At 55.4% G+C, this 14,133-nt stretch overlaps 1 long non-coding RNA gene across 3 annotated transcripts; it reads right to left on the reverse strand.

Annotated features, from left to right (window-relative positions):
* Positions 1-4,103: 4,103 nt before the first annotated feature.
* On the reverse strand, positions 4,104-13,116 carry LOC114905145. 3 transcript variants are annotated; one of them, XR_003796100.1, is made up of 4 exons: positions 12,942-13,116; positions 11,651-11,824; positions 5,594-5,834; positions 4,104-5,332 (listed from the first exon to the last, which is right to left on the reverse strand). It is a non-coding gene; the product is annotated as an uncharacterized LOC114905145 (long non-coding RNA). The 3 variants fall into 3 exon arrangements; XR_003796099.1 differs by having other exon boundaries at positions 4,104-5,834; XR_003796101.1 differs by lacking the exons at positions 4,104-5,332; positions 5,594-5,834 and adding an exon at positions 10,114-10,211.
* Positions 13,117-14,133: the final 1,017 nt, after the last annotated feature.

Consider the following 14,133-nt stretch of genomic DNA (forward strand, 5'->3'; position numbering starts at 1 on the left):
TGCTCTTCTGTGAATTGCTTATTTATATCCTTTGTCCATCTTTCTACTGGTTCCTAAAAATCTTTTTCTTGTCAATTTCCAACAGCCTTCAGTCTATTCTAGGTATTCATCATTTGTCTGTCGTCTGCTTTACAAATATGTATTTTTCCAAATTTATCATTTTTATATTGTTTGTTTATGGCTTCTTTTTCCACACAAAATTTAATATTCCTACAAAGTCAAATATATCTACTTTCTCGTATAGCTTTAGGGTGCCTGGACTGAGGCAAGATGCTCTTCTTGACCCTAGATTACATGTGTGCTGACTACATATGTGTTTTTTCCAGTTCTTTTGGCTTCTGCATTTATTACTTAATCAACCTGGCTCTAATGTTGACACACCATGTACATTTTTCTTACAGATGGTTATCTATTGTGCCAGCACATGGTTAGCAGATAACCCATCCTTTCCCACTGAATTCACCTTCCTCTTCTGTCGTGAATGAAATTCTGCTGGAAAATGGTGACTATTTCTAGCATATCTATTCTGGTGCATGGGTCTATTTATTTATTCCTAGATCAATACCGTATTTAATCGGATTAGTAGCTTTAGAGGTTGGCCTCATATTTGGGACGGCAGATCCTCCCTTGCTCTTTTTCAGTCTTTTCTTGCCTGTTATTGGGCATTTATTCTTACATACAAATTTTAAGATTATTTTAGCCATTGAAAGGACCTTCTTGGGCTCTGCATGTACTCCTTTCTTTTGTTCAGGTCTTGCTTTATATAGCTCTATAAGATTTTATAGCTTTCTTCATATAGATACTGTGTCCTCCTTAGTGGACTTCTTAAGGTTGTGTGTTTGTTTGTTTTGTCACTGTAGGGAATGGAATAGATTCCTCATTTCTAGAGGCTCATTATCGGAATAGAAAGAATGATGGATTATTCTATATTCTTCTCTTCCTGACTATTCACCAGATTATTTTATTCACTCCAGTAGTTTTTACTAGAGCCTCTTAGATTGTCCGGTGTTCAGGCATATCTTCCTCAACAAGAGGGGGCTTTTCACTCTTCTTTTTCATTGCTTATGCTAATCCTCCCACCTCCATCTATATTCATAAGTGGGATGGCTATCTTTTTGTACCATCTGTCCTCAGCTGCGGGGGAGGGGTCCCGCCTTTCCTTGTGGAATGGAATAGAGTCAGCGCTCAGACTGTCTGTTCTCTGAAGGCGAGCGAGCAGAGGTCTGCTCTTCCTGCAGCCCCGCTCAGCCCCCAGCTGTCACCGCCCGGCCTGGGTTCCTGCAGGACAAACCAGCTGTCCCCACCAGCTCCCGGGCGGCCCTCCCCGCTCATCACAGGAGGCCTTGATGACCGGTTCCTGCCCACCTGGAGCCAGGGGTCCTTTAGCTGATGGCTCCTCTCAGCCTGGGGTGTAACTGTGAGACCCCAACTTGTAGGTCTGGGGGCCGAGGAGGGGGAGCCCAGAGCCTGCCCCCCACCCCGGGGCGGGGCATGGAGGAGACAGGCCAGCCCCTCTGCTGGGCCCTATGCCTGAACACCGGACAATCTAAGTCACAGAGACTTCCCGGCTGGCCCACCTGTAAGTGGAGATGGTGTGCGCAGCTCTCAGGGATAAGGCAAGGCCAGGCCTCCAGGGACCAGCACAGGGTAGTGCTCAGTCCTGGAGGTGTCCCTCCCTCCCGCCTGGGGCCAGTGCTGACTTTCTCCACCCCAGGCCCCAGGGCCCCTCCTACCGAGTCTGGGCTCCCTCTTCCGACACCTGCACTCTGCACGGACGCCCTTCACTGCCCTTCCCAACCCCGAAAAGGAAATGGGGCTGAGCGCAACCCTGCCACCTCGTCCCAGCGGCCTCCATCCTCTCCTCCCCCGCTCCCTGTGGATCAACACCTTCCCGCTTCCTCTGGCCCGTGCTCTTCCCCAGGTGTGGCGAGGGGCAGGTAGCAGACTGGGGATGGGGGGGTGGGTCTCATGTACTTGACACCCTGGCAGGCAGAGCTGAGCTTGGACCGGTTTCAGGGTCCTGGGCTCAGGTTCTCCGGCCCTGAGGAGTTCTGCAGGAACACAGCGGCCACCAGCTTAGCAGAGAGCTTCCCGGCCGCCTTGTGACTCCCTTGCCCTCTCCTGTCCGCGGTGACCCCAGGGCCTCTCGGGGTGGCAGGACACTACCTGTCCGCGCGCCGGCCCCCTGCCCCCTCCCCGCAGGCTAGTCTAGGGCCTGTCCCTGCAAAGCAGAGCCCCTTCTCCACGAGCACCTGCTACTAAAAAGGAGAAGTGGGTTGGCTTTGAGACTACGGTCTTGGCTGGGGATCTGGTCACTCGGAAGGGACAGAGGGACCATCTCCCCAGGTCCCTCCACTGCGTGCGGAGGTGTCTCAAAGTCCGGTTCTGCCACCTTCTCCCAAATTGGAAAAGAGCACACATTTAAAACCTTCTCGGGCTTCCCTGGTGGCGTAGTGGTTAAGAATCTGCCTGCCAATTCAGGGGACATGGGTTCAAGCCCTGGTCCAGGAAGATCCCACATGCTGTGGAGCAACTAAGCCCATGCACCACAACTACTGAGCCTGCGCTCTAGAGCCCGCGAGCCACAACTACTGAGCCCACATGCTGCAAATACTGAAGCCCGTGCACCTAGAGCCCGTGCTCCACAACAAGAGAAGCCACGACAACGAGAAGCCCATGCACCGCAACGAAGAGTAGCCCCCACTTGCCGCAACTAGAGAAAGCCCACGCGCCGCAACGAAGACCCAACGCAGCCAAAAATAAATAAATAAATAAATAAATAAATTTAAATAAATAAATAAATAAAACCTTCTCATCTGTCTCCACTTCCTGGCCAGGCTTCCACACCTTGCCCCTGGAACGGGGTCTCCCAGCTCCCCTCGATGCTCAGTGGCTCCTGGCCCTGCAGCCCCATGCCGCCCCTCCTCTGCCCGGCCAGCGCCTGGCGCAGTGGTTCCAGGCCCTTTCCCCAGGCCGTGGCTGTGCTGCCACATTCTCCTTGGCCTCCAGGCTCAGCATCATCCACAAATCAGCAAGCTTCCCCAAGGAGGAAAGTGGCCGAGAATGACAGCTCATCTCAAGGTGAGTCCCTCTGGTCAGGGTCTCCAGCCCCTCAAGTCCTGGCTGCCTTGGTTGCTCGCCGATGCCTTCAAACAGCTGTTTGCTTGTTTGTTTTTTAATGTTTATTTATTTATTTTGGCTGCGCCAGGTCTTAGTTGCAGCATGTGGGATCTTCACTGCGGCATGCGGGATCTCGTTCCCTGACCAGGGTCGAACCCGGTCCCCCTGCATTGGGAGCATGGAGTCTTAACCCCCGGACCACCAGGGAAGTACCCAGCTGTGTATTTTTTAAAATCAATTAATTAATTTATTTATTTTTGGCTGCGTTGGCTCTTCTCTGCTGCGCGCGGGCTTTCTCTAGTTGTGGCGAGCAGGGGCTGCTCTTCGATGCGGTGTGCGGGCTTCTCATCGCGGTGGCTTCTCTTTGTTGAGGAGCACGGGCTCTAGGTGCACGGGCTCAGTAGTTGTGGCGCACGGGCTTAGCTGCTCCGCGGCATGTGGGATCTTCCCGGACCGGGGCTCGAACCCGTGTCCGCTGAATTGGCAGGCTGATTCTTAACCACTGCGTCACCAGGGAAGTCCCCCCAGCTATGTATTTTTAAATATGGCTTTTAGAGTTGCTTTTGGTACAAGGTTTTGTCTGATGTTTGCTATCTGTCATATCTGGAAGCACGATTAAACATTAAGTGGTCTTATAAACTATAATGAGTGCTATGGACTTGCTTGGTACGTGGTGAAAATAATCTACTTGATTTACTTGACGTAAGAAATTATCAAAATTGCGTGTGTGTGTGTGTGTCCGTGTGTGTGGCCGCGCCATGTGGCATGCAGGATCTTAGTTCCCTGACCAGGGATCGAACCATGCCCCGCCCCCAACATTGGGAGCACGGAGTCTTAACCACTGGACCGCCAGGGAAGTCCCTGTGTGTTTTAAATTTTATAACAGTAATAAGAGAAATCAAGTTGCATTTATTTTAGTAAGAACCATATTAAGCAACGAAACATATCAAGATAGAGTATTTATTTTTCTTTTCTTTTCCTGCTCATGAAACTTCACCTGAGAGAGCACAAGAAACTTAAGCCCGTGTGATTCCCCGGGCGAGTGGTTTCTGCATGGGAATCTTACACCTAGCTCAGCCCTAGTCCCATTCCAGAACAGTCTGAAAGCCGCTTATGTACCACAAAGGGAAGCAGCGTGCTAGCCACATGCAAAGTCTCGTTCTGATACCTGGGAGTTCGTTCGTCTGGCCTTTCCTGCCTCAGGGAGGCTGAAACCACTTATCTTTACTTGGAAGAATTCTGGTTTCTGCTTATTTGATTTGGGTCCAGTTTGAGACCGTAAGATCTTGCTGCGTTTTAATACTTTCCTGTTTGAGCCATGGAACTAGGAGAAATGCGTCGGCACAGCGTTATGTGTTTGGGGTGCAACAAACATCGACGGGCATCATGATATGGGCTGAAATTGTAAAGCAAGGTACCTGACTTGGAGCAACAAGCAGACAGGGCCGTGGGCGCTGCCAGGGGACAGAGCAGACGCCGGGCGCCGGCCAGTGCGCACATGGGACTCCGAGGTAGGTTGTGCGTAACGAGGTCTATAAATGCTGATGTAATGCAGTTCAAAAAATATGTTGATTTTTATTAAAATTTTACAACTATACAAAGAGCACATGTACGTGATTTAAAATACACAAAGGAAGTAAATGTCGAGAGTTTAAAAAAATAATATAAATCTGAGACATGAAGCAAAAAATTCCATTCTGTGCATCAAAATAAAAAGGCATTTTGCTTAATAAAAAGGGGCATTTCAATATATTAAGAAGTCTTCGGTTAGGGCTATCACAGAAGATTTTTTGTGCCACAATTCATTAAAGACCAGATTCAGTCTCACTGACTACAGAGGGACCATGGCGTTACCTCGGCAGCCCCGCAGGCTGCCACACGCATGTGCACGTGGCACCACGTTGGAGGGTTGTACGCTGAATCCATCCTTATTAGCTGTTCAACAAATCACCCGTGGATGTCACCATTCACCTTCCAACGGGGAGACCTCACCTCCAGCCACTGTCTTCCTCCAGTGACCCTCAGTGCCTGGAGTTCTAGTGGCAGTTTTCACTGTCGCACTTCAGATGCAGGAGGAGAATCCAAGTGGCCACGAGGAAGGCCACCAGGCTGTCCAAGTGCCGCCCTCTCAAGCGTCCTGACCTGTCGGGAGCCTGATTTCTTCTGCTGCTTCCTGAGGTAACACTTGGAGATCCACGGGCAGGTCTCAGCCCTGGGAAGGATGGCTGATAAGATGGCAGCACCTGGCCAACCACCACCCCGTTGGGAGAAGAGCTTCGAGAGGGTCACCTCTGCTACCACAGTGGCAGTGGTCACCATTGTCACCAGCGGTGGGTGGCACAGGGCATTTGCAAGAATTAACATCTGACAGAAAACTGCCAAACGAGTCTGTTGCAATAGGAAGGGAGGGGAAGGGATGCCGCCCACCGTCCCTCCAACATGTTCACGATGCCTCTGCTCACATCTAACTCACCTCTAACGTCTAACAGTGATGCTCCAAGTTCGAGGTCAAAGGCTCTGGAGGAACTTGCAGATGTCGATGTGCTCTTTGCCTTCCGTCCTAGCATGTGCTCCTGGCCCTGAGGTGTGTGGGCTGATGGAATGGACGATACCCAGATTCTCAAAAGCTCAGCCCCAGCGGGGTTCTCCAGGTCTCTGGCACATGCTTCATCCTGGAGGAGGGCTAATGGAGCCTATCTCCAATGTCACCATCCCTAGAGAGAAGGGACCTCATCGGTGGTTTCCAGGTGGTCATGCTTGGTGGGCGGATGGGTACCACATTTTTACTTTAAAAAATAAATATCACCAAAATGGACTTTTCTTTCATAGATATAGTGATTACTAATATTCCAAGAACAGTTTGGAGAAAGCCGATCTGAACATGTTATGCTACATAGATGGCTGGGCTGCAATTAACACAGCATTCAACCCAAAGTAGCTTAAGAGACAACGAGGGCTTGTTGTCTGTTTGACTTAAGAATGAGGTGTTTATTCTGGGTCCAGTTCAGCAGCAAAGGCAGGGATCTGGACTGGCTTTGCTGCCCAGGTCCTGGTCTTCTCCTCTTGCTCATATCATGGCTGCTGGAGCTCCAAGCATCACACCTCAGCCAGCAAAGGCAGTGAGCAGATGGCAGTGTCTTACCTCACCTCATCTCTTAAATGGGAGGAACAGCATTCCCAGAAGCACCCTTCTCCACTCCCTGGCTGACAGCAGAAGTCACCTCACTTGGGCAAAAACTGGGCCTGTGCCCACACCCAGCTTTGCGTCTGGCTTATCTTCCCTGAGATCAAGAGCTCTGCACTGCTGGCTGAAAGCACCTGGTTCCGTTGGAAGGAACAGGGCGGGAGGCTTTGGAGTGGGTGCCCTCAGGATTGCCGTGGTGGAAGGAAGGCTGAGGCGGTGCTGCAGGTGTGCGCAAAGACATTCCTTGTTCCCTGGGGGATCCCTGAGAAAGGGCCGCCCCGAGTCGGGAGGAGGTGACTCCTGCAGCCCTTCCTCACCCGCCTTGTCTGTCACGGGAGCTGCAGGGTTATGGGGGTGTGTGTGTGTGGGGGGGAGTATAAGAACCTGGACCTGGAGCAGAGATGGACTCTGCCCTCCAGCCTGAGGGCGCGAGAGAGGACACCCACAGCACAGGAGCAAAATGCTCACAGCACGTGGCCAGGATGTGAATGGGGGAGGGGGCAAGGGGGGCACGAATGGGGGGAGGGGAGCAAATGGGGGAGGGGCATACCTAGGGGAGGGGGCATGAATGGAGGAGGGGGAGAGAATGGGGGCATGAAGCTGGCGGGGTGTGGGGGGCGTGGCCACTGCCCTGCCCACCCTTGGGTTCCCTTTGAGGGGTGACTTCTGCGTGGGGTGCAGGCCGACACTGTGCCCTTCAAGAGGGAGGCTCAGGGGTTATGGGGACACAGCCTGGCAGCCCCTCCCACCTGCCCTAAGGTTTACGGGTGCAGGGGCCAATGACTGTCCTGCCACAGCCCAGCACCTGCTGCTCCCATGCCAGGCCCCAGCAGGACTTGTGCCCCCCATCCCCTGGCCTGGAGCCTGACCCTTCAGCTGCGGGGCTCAGCTGGGCCGAATAATGAAACATGGACAAGTGCGGCCCAGGCTTTAGGACTGCCCCCCCTGCCATGCGCGGATAATTAGGATAATTACCTCAGCCCTGAGGCTGAGCCCAGAGGACAGGGACAGTGGCCAGGGGTCCTCCCGCCTCCGCCGGGCCACCTGCCTCCCCCCTCTGAGGGGGACCCTGCCCCAGCTGCCTGGCCCAGACCAGCCCCGCAGGACTCTCCCGGGTGTGGCAGGGCCCAGGCCTGCAGGCGATCCCTGTCATGTCCTGGGCCGGGCAGCTCCAACAGGCCTGGGCAGCCATGCAGCAGACACACAAGTGGGAAGCCGGCCCCTCAGGAAGGCCCAGCTCCTGGCTGCAGCTGACCTTGGTGTCTGGTCAGCAAGGCCGGACAGACAATAGAGATGGAAAGAACAGGCCCTGCGCCTGACTCTGGGAAGGTGCAGGGGCTGGGCCCGTCACCTCTGTGTCAGCACTGAGGTTTCTTTCTCCCACTAGCAGCAAATGCACGTGAAACTAGGGACTAAATGCAAAAATCCAAAGGCAAAGGGACAGCCGGGGCTCCACGTTCTCGACCACAGAGGACACGGCCGCTAGGCTGGCAGATGCTAAGGTTGTGTGAGTTCAACCAGAGAACCCCGGCGAAATCCTGGCGAGGAGGAGGCCAGAGGAACGTGGGCCAGGCCGCCGAGTCCAGTGGCTACAAAGGGCAGCAAGGCCCTAGGGACCGGATGGGAGGGGGATGGGAGGCCTGCTTTTATCTTTTCTCTGCATCCCCTGGCTCCACTCCCACCCCCCAGGGGGTCTGCAGCTCTACCTCAAGCCCCAGGCACCACCTCGGCGCCCCGCCCAGCCCTGGAGCCACGTGTCCCCAGGATGTGCTGGCCGCTCCACTCCCTCACCTCTTTCTGCACGGGGACCCTGCCCCCTCCTGACTATTCCCTACAGAAAACAGCAAATCTTGTCATTGTTAATACAGCTTCCTCGTTTAAAAAATTCGGGCCAAGGGTGGAAATGAGGTCTCCCCATCCCCAGTTCCCGCGTGCAGGGGCCACCCCGCGACCAGACAGTGCAGAGGAGGGAGAGGGGGGCTGCGGGTTCTCTGAGAACACTGAGGAGCTGGTGCTGTGCCCCCCAGGGAGCCACCGAGTGGTGCCCACGGCTGCACGGCATCTGGCGTCCCTCAGCGGTGCCCTTGGATGGACCGAGGCCGAGCCGTTTCTAGCTCTGCTTTAGGTGCAAAGCAGCGATGAAAATCTCGACTAGGCCTGGTGCACATGCGCGAGTATTCCTGCAGGACAGATCCTGGGAAGCAGACAGGCTGGCTGGACGAGGGCTTTTGTAAGGTGATGGGCACTGTCGCCCCACCTCCAACCTCAGACTCACACCCTAGCTCCCGTCTCCCCACCACTCCCATCCCGTCCCTCTTTGAAACCTCCAAAGTTTGAAGGTCACGTGCATTTGCATTTCTCTGCTCATGGGTGAAGTTAAGCATCTTTCAGCTAACAGCCATGTGGGTTTCCTTCTGCATGCATCTGGGCTGCTTGCCCAACTTCCAGTGAGACGCTCGGCCCCCATCCTTACTAATTCACAGGCCCGCTCTGCTGGGGAGTTGGCCCTTCCGTTGAGGTATGAGTTAGCAACAAGCTTTTCCCAGTTTGCGGCACATCCTAGGACTTAAAAGGTTATATCTATGCAAAATGTTGCAATTTGTAATTTACTTAAATTTATCAAAAAATTTTTTATGACCTCTGCTTCTATCACGCTGGGAAAAGCTTTCCTCATGGTGAAACTATTAAACTGTCTCCAGTCTCCTCTGTTTTCTTCAAATGCTTTTGTGGGTTTGTTGTTGGCATTTGTATTTCTGGTCCATGTGGAATTTATTTTGGAGTGAGATAGGAGTCCAATGTCATGTTTCCTTCCGATGGCTGCTCAGCTGTCCCAACACCCTTTATTAAAGAACGCCCTTTTCCTCGCAGATTTTAAATGCCAAATAATCGTATGCTAAATGATCACACGGACCTCTGATCTGTGTGTTCAGTCAACCACCTATAACAGAATGTTCTGGTCGGTTCTGTGACAGACTCTACCCTCTGGCAGGACTGGCGCCTTCTTTTTTAGAATTATACAGGCTATTTTTGGGGGTTTTTTTTGTTTGTTTGTTTTTTGTGATACGCGGGCTTCTCACTGTTGTGGCCTCTCCCGTTGCGGAGCACAGGCTCCAGACGCGCGGGCTCAGCGGCCATGGCTCACGGGCCCAGCCGCTCTGCGGCATGTGGGATCTTCCTGGACCGGGGCACGAACCCGCGTCCCCCTGCATCGGCAGGCAGACACTCAACCACTAAGCCACCAGGGAAGCCCAGGCTATTGTTTTTGGTTTCTTTCTTTACTTTTTAAAATTGTGGGGACTTCCCTGGTGGTGCAGTGGTTAAGATCCGCCTGCCAATGCAGGGGACACGGGTTCGATCCCTGGTCCGGGAAGATCCCACATGCCGTAGAGCAACTAAGCCCGCAAGCCGCAACTACTGAAGCCCGCACGCCTAAATCCTATGCTCCGCAACAAGAGAAGCCATGCCAACGAGAAGCCCGTGTGCAGCAACGAAAGCCCAGTGCAGCCAAAAATAAATAAATAAAAATAATCTATAAAATTGTGGTAAAACACATAAAAAACATAAAATTTACCTTTTTTCAAGAAATGTGAGCTTTCTTTTTTTAATGTTTATTTATTTATGTTTGGTTGCGTTGGATCTTTGTTGCTGCGTGCAGCCTTTCTCTAGTTGTGGCGAGCGGGGGCTACTCTTTGCTGTGGTGTGTGGGCTTCTCTCATTGTGGTGGCTTCTCTTGTTGTGGAGCACGGGCTCTAGGCGCGTGGGCTTCAGTTGTGGCACGTGGGCTTCAGTAGTTGTGGCACGCGGGCTTAGTTGCTCCGCACATGTGGGATCTTCCCGGACCAGGGCTTGAAACTGTGTCTCCTGAATTGGCGGGCGGATTCTCAACCACTGCGCCACCACGGAAGTCCTAAAATTTACCATTGCAAACATTTTTAAAGGTACAGTTCAGTGGCACTAAGTACATTCATGTCATCATACAACCATCATCACCATCCACTTCCTGAACTATTTTTTTAAATAAATTATTTATTTATTTTTGGCTGCGTTGGCTCTTTGTTGCTGCGCGCAGGCTTTCTCTAGTTGTGGTGAGCAGGGGCTACTTTTTGTTGTCATGCACGGGCTTCCTACTGCAGAGGCTTCTCTTGTTGTGGAGCATGGGCTCTAGGCGCGTGGGCTTCAGTAGCTGTGGCACGCAGGCTCAGTGGTTGTGGCTCGTGGGCTCTAGAGCTCAGGCTCAGTAGTTGTGGCGCACGGGCTTAGCTGCTCCGTGGCATGTGGGATCTTCCCAGACCAGGGCTCGAACCCGTGTCCCCTGCACTGGCGGGCGGATTCTTAACCACTGCGCCACCAGGGAAGTCCCCTGAACGTTTTCTCATCTTCCTAAATCTGAAACTGTCTCCATTAAACACTCACTCCCCATCCCCTAGCCCCTGGCAACCAACATCCTTTCTGTCTCTAAGAATTGCATTACTCTGGGGACCTCGTAGAAGTGGAATCATAAAGAATTTGCTTTTTTGAGACTGGCTTAATTCACTTGGCACAATGTCCTAAAGGCTCATCCATGTTCTTTCCTTTTTAAGGCTGAATAATATTCCATTGTAAGGATGGACCACATTTCGCTTACCCATTTATCCACTGAAGGACATTTGGGGTGCAGCCGCCTTTTGGCTATTGTAAAAAACGTTGCTATGAACACAGGTGTACAAATATCTATTCGAGTCCCTGCTTTCAATTCTTTTGGGCATATATTCAGAAGTGGAATGGCTGGATTGTATGGTAGCTCTATTTTTAATTTTTTGAGGAACTGCCGTACTGTTTGCCATAGAGGCTGCACCATTTTACATTCCCGCCAATAATGCATAGGGTTCAGTTCTCCACAGACATTCTCACCAACACTGATTATTATTATTATTTTTTTTTGATAGTAGTCATGCTAACAGGTGTGAAGTGGCGCCTCACTGTGGTTTGGATTGGCATCTCTTTAAGGACTAATGATGTTGAGCATCTTTCCATGTGCTTGTTGACCACTTGGTTATCTTCTTTGGAGACATGTCTGTTCAAGTACTTGCAGGCTAATTATTCTTGCACCTTTCTTTTCCTCATGGATTTCAGGATAGGTTCACATAGTTATTAAAAAAAAAAATCCTGTAGCTACTCTTACAAGTTGCATTCAATGCAACCTTGGGGAGACTGTGGTCTCACCCCTCCTTGGGTTTCCTTTCCAGTCCTCACTGTGGATTCCTGGCTAGTCTACCTTGTTCTTTCTACCCCCTCCCTCTGGCTCCAAGTATCACCCACACCTGATGAGGCCTCCAGCTGCCCCTAGCTCTGTCCCAAACAGCTCACCTGAGTGTCCCCAGGTCTCTCCATCGTTCCGCATCAAACTCTCAACAGCTGTCCCCTGCACACCTGCTCTCCTGGCCTGTTCACCTGTTTCCCAGTGACAGTAGGGGGTCCAGGTGACCACTGGGTGCCGTCTTTGCCTCCTCTCTCTTCCTTAACTTGGAGGAAGTCAGCGTCCTGGCAGGAGAAAGGTGCAAAGAGAGAAAAGGACTTTTATAAAAGGTCCATTTACCAAGGTGCAGGCAAGGGGTAGGCGAAACCAACAGGGTGGTGAAGACCTGGGTGGGGGCTGGCCTCAGGGTAGGGACTGGGGCCTCAGGGAGAGGACCTCAGGGAGAGGACCTCAGGGAGAGGACCTCAGGGAGAGGAGAGGTCTGTGCCCAGCCGGGAGGGAGCTGGGGAAATTCCCCAACCTCTGGGCTGGCTTCCAAACTCACCCGGAAGCCAGGGGAGAGTGGGGGATGGGGCCACCGATGCGGCCCAGGGCGCAGGCCATGGGGAGGGAGGAAGGTGGGTCTGGAGGGCAAACCGGGAAGGCCTAGCCCACTTCTCTGCCCCCACCTCTTCCATTCCAGGACTAGGTTTGGACACCTGACCATTCCCCACCCCCCCACTCCTGTTCTTCTTCCTTCCATGCCCTTTGGCACCTAGAGCTCTCTGAAAGCCTCATCTGAGCAGGTCTCAGCCAGCAGCAAACGCTCCTTGGGCGCCACGTTGTCCTTGGGACGAAGTCCAAGCTCCTTGATCACCTGGCTACAGGTCCCTCCCCTGGCCTGCCCCTCCCCCCACCACCCCAAACCCTAGCAGTCCGCGCTCCCAACTCAGGTTCTTCCGGTGCGTCCCGCACTGGTGGCGCCGCCCACCGTCCGGCACACTCCCCGCACCCTCATAGCTCTTCCCTCTGCAGGTGGGTTTCCACCTGCGTAGTGGGTATGGGTCTCCCCTCTGTACTCGAGGGTGCTGGACCCCCTCCGCACTCCAACCCCCAGGCCTGGCTCTGTCGGGGGTTGGTGACCATGGGGCGGTGCTCCCGGTGTAGGGCAGGGGTCCCGTGAACGCTCAGAGGCGCCAGCCGCCCAGGCCACAAAGCCCAGACTCCCCGGCACACGCCTCCTCAACCCCAGCTCCCAGGACTTCCCTGGCTTCGCTGCGCACCTCCTCCCTCGGTCAAGGCCAGTCCCCACCAGTAAAGCAGGAATGCCTGCAGGGCAAACCCCCACCTAGGCGTCTCCCACAGCGCCCCCGCCCGCAGCGTTAAGCCCTTTCCCCCTCTCGCTCTCGGGACACCGGATACCTCTACTGTAGCGCTCAGCGCGGAGCGAGCAGCGCGTGAGAACTCACTCCGGGACCCACGCCCCGCCCTCGGGCAGGGCCCGGCCCGCAGTCAGCAGAGGGTAGGACTGCGTCGACGCCCACGACCCACCTCACCCAGCCCGGCCGAAATCCCGGGGTTGGGGCGCGTGGAGCACGAGAGGGCGGGCGCGGGCCTCTGGGGCTCACCACACCTCCTTCGCCCTCCACCCCTCATTTGGGCGGGCGGGGCCAAAGGTTAGGGCCCAGGGGTGCGGTTCGAGTTTCGGGCTCCCGGAGCTTGGTTAAGCGTTAACCGCGGGCTCAGAGCCAAGACGCGGGGTTGCTGCGGCCACCGGGTTGCGCCCGGCACGCAGAGGCGGGTCCCCAAGCCGAGGCGGTACGAAGACCGTGAGGGGAGGGGTCTGGGGACAGACCTGTGGGGGCGAGTGGGGGAGGGGCTGGGCCCGGTCGGAGGGGGTCGGGGGGGGGTGGGCGCGGGGGCGGGGCCCGCTGACCCGCCGGGGGCGGGAGCCGCGCTCACCTGGCGCTCCGGGCCCGCCCTCCCCTGGATTTCCGGGGGGCGGGGCGGGGGCGGGGCCTGGCAGGGGGGGGGCGGGGCGCCCGCAGACGTCAGGGACCCGCCGCGCGAGGCCGGGCCGCCGCTCTGCCCGTGGGCTCGCCGGGCTGCCGCGAGCGTGCGGGCCGCGCCGGGCATGTCCTAGGCGGCGGCCCCGCCCAGCGCTCGGCCGGCCGGGCGGGAGGGCCGGGGCCGAGCCGGGGCCGAGTCGGGACCGAGCCGCAGGTAAGACGCGCCGCTCTGCGCCCGCGGCGGCCGGGCCTCCCTGCTCCCGCACCTGTGTGCCGACGGGGCCGCGCGGGCAGCGGGCAGGGGGCGGGCGAGCGGAGCCCGGTGGGCCGGACAAAGGCGCGGGGGTGGGGGCTGCCGGCGCACCTGGCCAGGTCGGTCTTCGCCCCCGCGGAGGCGGCCCAGGTCTGCGTCAGGCCGGGAGGGACCGCCGGGCGCGCGTCTACGCGGCCTGGAGAGGGGGGCGCTGCCCCGGGCGCCGGGGTCCCCGCCCAGGCACCGACTGGGCCCTGGCCGCCCCCGGCGAGCGCTGATTCAGGAGAAGGCGTCGTTCCCTCCCCCTGCGGGCCCGGCGCTCCCGCCTGGCCTCCTCCCGGCCTGGTCTCCC

The sequence above is a fragment of the Monodon monoceros genome, unplaced genomic scaffold, assembly GCF_005190385.1.
Source record: "Monodon monoceros isolate NGI ecotype Baffin Bay Population unplaced genomic scaffold, NGI_Narwhal_1 Super_Scaffold_21, whole genome shotgun sequence".
In the NCBI taxonomy this organism is placed as follows: domain Eukaryota; kingdom Metazoa; phylum Chordata; class Mammalia; order Artiodactyla; family Monodontidae; genus Monodon; species Monodon monoceros.